Source organism: Drosophila tropicalis, unplaced genomic scaffold (assembly GCF_018151085.1).
Source record: "Drosophila tropicalis isolate 14030-0801.00 unplaced genomic scaffold, ASM1815108v1 contig_1002, whole genome shotgun sequence".
Classification (NCBI taxonomy): Eukaryota; Metazoa; Arthropoda; class Insecta; order Diptera; family Drosophilidae; genus Drosophila; species Drosophila tropicalis.
The window spans coordinates 1,725,992-1,732,940 of NW_027172360.1; positions in this window are offsets into that span (position 1 = coordinate 1,725,992).

A 6,949-nucleotide genomic window follows, 5' to 3' on the forward strand; every position below is an offset into this window, starting at 1 on the left:
CCTCCAGATACACAGGGTTAAATAGTAAAATATATACTGTCAACTTAAGTGTCAAAAATTTCGTATCATTTAAAAATGTTGCAACAAATATAAAGATAACATTTTTGGTTGATACAGGTGCAGATATTTCAATTATAAAAGAAAATTCTGATGTCTTTCACGACTTCCAAATCAATAGAATTATGTACATTCGAGGAATAGGAGAAGGAGTAATAAACTGCAAAGGACTAGTCTCAATCGAATTACGAACAGACAACTACATTATTCCATATAAATTTCATTTACTTCATTCAAGTTTCACAATCCCCTGCGATTGAATAATGGGTTTAGATTTCATTAAAAAATTTAATTGCCGATTAGAATACAATAGTTTAGAGGATTGGTTTATTATTAGACCACAAAACTTAACGTATCCTATATATATAACACAGCAAGATCACAAGTGATACGCAGAAAAGAATTGTCTTCAGCAGAAGAAAACATTCTGATTCCAATTCAGGAAATTAAACCGGGTGTCTATGTTGGAAACACCATTGTAACAGCCCAAAATACTTTTTTCCGATTCTTAAATACCACAGATACATGCCAAATAGTAGGCATTAATAACAATAAATGTAAATCACTTTCGGACTACGATGTAGTTCAAAACCTAAAAGACAATATGAAAGAGTCTGTTAGTAGTAAATTAAAGAAGAATTTTCCAATTTTGTTTAAAAACATTTTGAAGAAATATGCACCGTGTATAGCGATGTGTTCGGACTTGAAACCGAACCAATCACTACAAATAACTTTTAAAGGCAACAATTGAGACTTAAGGATGATAAACTAGTTTTCGTTAAAAATTATCGATGTCCGCATAGCCAAATCGAAATCAAGCGTCAAGTTAATTGAACAAAATATTGTTGAACCGTCTGTATCACCATATAATAGCCCAGTTTTATTAGTCTTAAAGAAGTCACTTCCGGGCTCTAAAGAGAAAAAATGGCGATTAGTAATTGACTAACGCCAAATAATTAAGGATGTCCGCATAGAAAAATCGAAAAAATTAAGCGTCAAGTTGTAAAGTTAATTGAACAAAATATTGTTGAACCGTCTGTATCACCATATAATAGCCCACTTTTATTAGTCTCAAAGAAATCACTTCCGGGCTCTAAAGAGAAAAAATGGCGATTAGTAATTGACTATCGCCAAATAAATAAGAAATCGCTCTCAGATAAATTTTCACTCCCCAGAATTGATGATTTTCTTCATCAATTGGGTCGGGCTAAATATTTTAACAAGCTCTCTCTCGACTTATATGATGATGCCCTGCTCTCTCTACTACTACTAGAATGTTCGGCCACTACGTGTTTGTCTCTTCTCTTCTATCACTTTGAATTGCTCTCTCTGAATGCCATTTCCCACATTCGGTCCTCCTGACAGTACATTCGACACGAATGACGGTCCCCACAATTTCATATATTCCCATACCGTTGATGTCCTATTAGGCCCTTCCGACTGTCCGACTTTCTCTACTTCATTTCTTCCATGATTTTTAATTGTCGTTACTTTATAGGGTCCTAAATACTTTCCTTCAAGTTTCAGACCAACGAAATATTGGGTACGCTTAATAGCAACCAAATCATTTATTTTGAATCGTTTTACCTCTTTTCTCTTTAGATTAGCTGACTTCTTGTTCTCCTCCTGAATTTGTTTTATATTTTTAACTGCTTCCATTCGTATTTTCTTCTGTTCGATGCCAATATTTAATGCTAAGGTTAGTTTTAGTAAATTCAATTAAGGTTAGAACTATCTACATATAGTCCCCAAAAATTAACCCAAGTCCGCTCCTGTCCCAGGAAGTCTTCGTTTAATTTCTGCCAGCGGGTAGTCTGGCCTCTTCTAACGTTTTGTCTCTTGCCGCGTCCAGCTTCTGCCTCTGCCAACGGGTTGCCTCTGCTTCTGTTGACGTTTTGCCACGCGCTACGTCTAGCTTTGCCTCTGCCAAAGGGTTGCCTCTACTTCTGCTGACGTTTTGCCAACCGCTACGTCCAGCTTTGCCTCTGCCAACGGGTTACCTCTGCTTCTGCTGACGTTTTACCCCTTGATTCGCTCTGTCTAAATATTTCTAGACTGTTCTAGAAAGATTCACTGATTGCCGTCCGTCACCAAACATGCTCGTGCATGTGGTGTCTGCTTCGTAACGTATTTGGGCATCAACGATCAACAAATCCAGCACAGCCTACCTCGCTTGCTCTTACACAATGATGCCGACACAAAAAATTTTTGCTTTGTTACTTCGTAGAACTTTATTTGTTGTCTTTTTCACTCACGCATGTATGTACATCTGTAAACAATATTTCGGGCGAGCCCCCAAAAATGTAGTTTTGAATTAATGATCGTGACTATATTTGTTTATTTATTAATATTTGAATTGTTTGATGACAATCGAGTTCAATTTATTGTTAAGATTCAAATATACTTATAAAAATATCACTGGACTACTTATGGACCTTGACGTGCGACTCAGATGACAGTCTCTTTGCGAATGATTTAACAAGCTCTCTCAACTTAAATGGTGATCCTATGCTTTGCTCTTTCTACTACTACTAGAATGTTCGGCCACTTCATGTTTGTCTCTTCTCTTCTATCATTTTGGATTGCTCTCTTTCAATGCCATTTCCCTTAAACATATGATTAAAAATTTAACAGATGTTTTCAAACTCTGTGGCAAACAAAATCTCTAATTACATCCAGAAAAATTTTAATTTGTTATGCACGAAGGACATTTTTTGGTCACATGTGCACAGATAAAGGAATCTTACCAGAAGACAAAAAATTTGACGTCATCAGCGCTAGAAGATGCGTTGCATTTTGCAATTACTAAAGACGTTTTATAAAAAACTTTGCCGAATATTCACGGCCCATAACGAGATTATGTGAAATTGTTGAACCAAATTTGATACAGTAAACAGATTTTAGCAAAGAATTTTCATAATCACGGATGCAAGGAAACACGCATGGGGAGCAGTTTTAACTCAAAACTTTAATGGACTCCAACTATCAGTTGCATATGCATCACGAGGATTCACTAAAGGCGAAAGCAATAAGAGTACTACAGAACAAGAAGTCTTGAAAAAGCTGTTAGGCCCAACGTATACGAAGTCATCACAAATGACGAGGTACGAAAAGTAGTGACCTTTTGAATAACAGATTCCACATGTTTTTTGAAACATGGCAAAACAGTTGTAGCAAAAATTATTGTTAGCGATTTATACTCCAATGGAATTCTCGACTTAGGACAGTTTTTCCAAAGGCTTGAATGGCAAGCCGGTGTATCTAAAATCAGTCAACTAAAAGTGGCACCAAGCGAAAAGATCTTTAAATCAATTTCAATAGATACTTTTAAAAATATGAGCAATGAAAATTTAAAATCATTAAGAGTAGCGCTACTCAAGCCGGTGACCCTCATCGAAAACGATGAGGAAAAAGAAGCTATATTGTGAATATGCAATCTGTGATTTGACAAAGTATTTAGTAGAAATTCCCGTTGCAATTAAGAGTGCAACAATTGTCGCAAAAGCAATATTCGAATCTTTTATTCTGAAGTACGGTCCAATGAAGACGTTCATTACAGACATGAAAACAGAATATAAAAATTACATTATAAATGACTTGTGCAAATATTTAAAAAATGACAACAAAACGCCTACAGCACACCACATTATAACATTATAACTATAATAAGGAAAGTAAATGATAAATTAACTCAAGAGCATAAAAATATAAAAAGTTTAAAAACAAGCAAAACATAATATTGGTGTTAGATGAAATATTGTGATAACAATACCAGAAGATCCAAATCTGCTCGATGAATTTGACGAGAACGAGTTGGAAGATTTAGATGAGTCTAAACCAATGATCAATATAGAAACTGATATAGATGACATCGAAACACTCGACGAGAATACAGAAGTTACAATGACTATTCAGGTAGCCTTGGACAGAGAACACGTGAAGCAGGATTCCTCCTCAGTCCCTGAATTCGATGGGAAAAAAATTAACATTGAATCGGTTCATAACAGCATTGAAGCTTGTAGAAAGAACCAAAGGCGACCAGGAAGATATAGCTGTTGAAGTCATAAAGTCGAAAATAACCGGCACAATCTTGTACAAGGTACAAGACGAAACCACTTTATCAGGAATAAAAAACAAGCTTAGAGATAATGTAAAAGGTGAATCTCCCGAAGTGCTATATGCTTCCCAGTTTGCAACCGAAATAGATAATTTGCGGAAGCAATTGGAGGCAGCCTTTATTGATAACGTCCTAGACCCAATTAATCCAGAAAAACTCTCCATAAACGAGTCTATTTCTGCAATGACTAAAAATTGTGAGCATGTAAAGCTCAAAATAAAACTGGAAGCTTGTAAATTCGTTACTTTCAATGATGTAATGGGTAAATATATCCTTTGCAGCACAGAAATGACTGGAAGTGCATGTACAGTATTATTTCAGAGAGGTCGCAATAATAGAGAAGGTAGTTACTATTCCCAAAGAGGACACATCGTGTCCGCTGCCTGCTCTCTCTTTTCCTCTCGAGTCACCACCGTTCTCGAGCTCCTCTCAACTTCAGTCGCCGACTCTTTGCCTAAACGGCGCCAAAATTCTTAGTGACGCTCTACTTGCGACGTCCGACCGCTTACCGTCCACTCGTCGCCTCTCGTACAGTCACACCAACTTTCACTACTTTTTGAACTTGAAGTGGTTGCTTTTTGTGAAATTCGTTCGCCAACAACCTTGATTTTGTATATGCATGCAATTTTAACAATTTTCTGTTCACTTGCGAATTTCACACACACACAAATTCACTAATTGTCTTGGGCCAGAAATCTCGGTTGACCCCCCAGTTTGTGGGATCGGAGTTTATCCCGGTTGAGTCTCCAGTTTGTGGGATCTTAATTTATCCCTATTATTAATTTCGATATTATTTAAGGATGTGATTTCGTTATTTAGTCTTATTTATTAACAATGTTTCTTTGTGATAAGAAATGATTCTTTCTGTGCGATGTGATCGAGGCGACAGTTCGATTGCTAGTGCTTTTTAAATCAACGCTTCTGCTTTATTTTTCAATTAGTGAGACGACCAGATAGGTACGGCCGCTGCGTGTCGTTCTGTCTCGCTCACTAGGTACTGCACGATTTCCATGATTATGCCCGCCTGACACTTCATTTCCTACATGCATACAGACGTTTTTCCATAAGGCCGGAGTTGGCCGTTGGCTGGTTGGGGCGCTAGGGTCTTCGTATGCTTGAGTGAGCGAGATACTAATAAATGCTTGTAAAAAGCATGTGAAACTGCATTTGTTTAATAAAATCAAAATGTTTGCTTTACTGGTGTATGGTATACCTAAGTCGGCGAGACGACTTACTTACTTCATTTTCATTCACTTTGCCAAATATATTACTGCCTTGTGCAGTCACTGTACTTTTTAATGATGATGTAATATGCACGCGTTTCACTTTATATGTATAAGTTAACAAACAATCTAAAGAACTGCCTTTGCACTAAGTCTTAGAACAATTCCATATAAACATAAATATGCTAACACAGCGTCTGACCAAGAGCCCATAGCATGACCATACGCCTTACATATTTACTTCTTATGCATTTAGCTTTAGATTCATATTCCCATTTATGTACTTAGGTTTAGTTCTCTTTTATTTTCTTCAACATATTCAGTTTTTGTATAACCCTTTAACAATAAAGAAGCATAACTCCGGCACTTGGCCGTAACACGATTTATTATCTCTAATATATTGCTGATCCACAAGGACGGTGATTCAGATACCTAATCGTATCTCATCCTAATCTACATAAATCAATCCATAAGCTGGATCCCACCAACGGCAACCCCTAACAGGAACCAGTGGACATATTCAACATCTTAACTGGCGCCCAACCGGAATTGGATTACCCTCTAAGAATCCACACCCTACCAACATGTAAGTGACTGTTCGGAAAAAATATAGACAAATTATAATATATAAATTTGAAACCAAACAAATATAAAAATAATAATAAAAATATTAAAGTGGCAGCATAAAGTGATCGTGCTTCAAAGCGCAGAAAAACTTGGTATTGCGGACGTCTTTAGGTTCTACCAAGATAATGACCCGAAGCATAAGGCGGGGATTGTGCAGACGTGGCTCATCTGGAAGTGTCCTCATGTTGTCCATCCACCAGCCTAGTCACCAGACATGAATGTCATTGAAAATTTATGGGCCATTTTGGATACAAATATTCGAAAAAAGAAAATTTCAAATAAATCGGACCTTAAAATGGCATTAACCGAGGAATGGGAGAAGATAACGGCACAAGTGACCCAAAAGTTGGTCGAATCGATGCCAAAAAGGCTCAAAAAGGTGGTCACACCAAGTATTAATATTTAAAAATTTTTTCAAATATTAGCTTAAATAGTGTAATTTACTAGCTGGTTGAAACAAGCTGTGGCATTCTTTTTGGTTTATTTTTATACCCTTGTTTAGTTTTTAAGTTCTGAAAATGTTATGAATACATTTAAAGAATAAATTAAGTCATATTTTATATTTTGAAACATTATATTAACTACTTGCATTTAAATTTTTTTGATATCGCTTATAGTTTAGATTTTATAGGAACACAAACTTTTTTCAGGGTGCTGGTTGAAATAAGCTGTGAGCCACTGTAAATCAACCCATAAGCTGGATCACACCAACGACAACCCCTAACAGGAACCAGTGGACGGACCCAATATCTTAATTTATATATATATTTATGTGAATATTAATATTCATGTCTTTTCGCAATCAAAGTATCAAATTAAATGAAAAAGCCTGTACCAAAAATACTCTTTCTAAGCGAACGCAATGCATGCGAACGAATCCTAACGGATCTTTCCCAAGCTCTCTTCTTTGCTTACGCTTTGTATT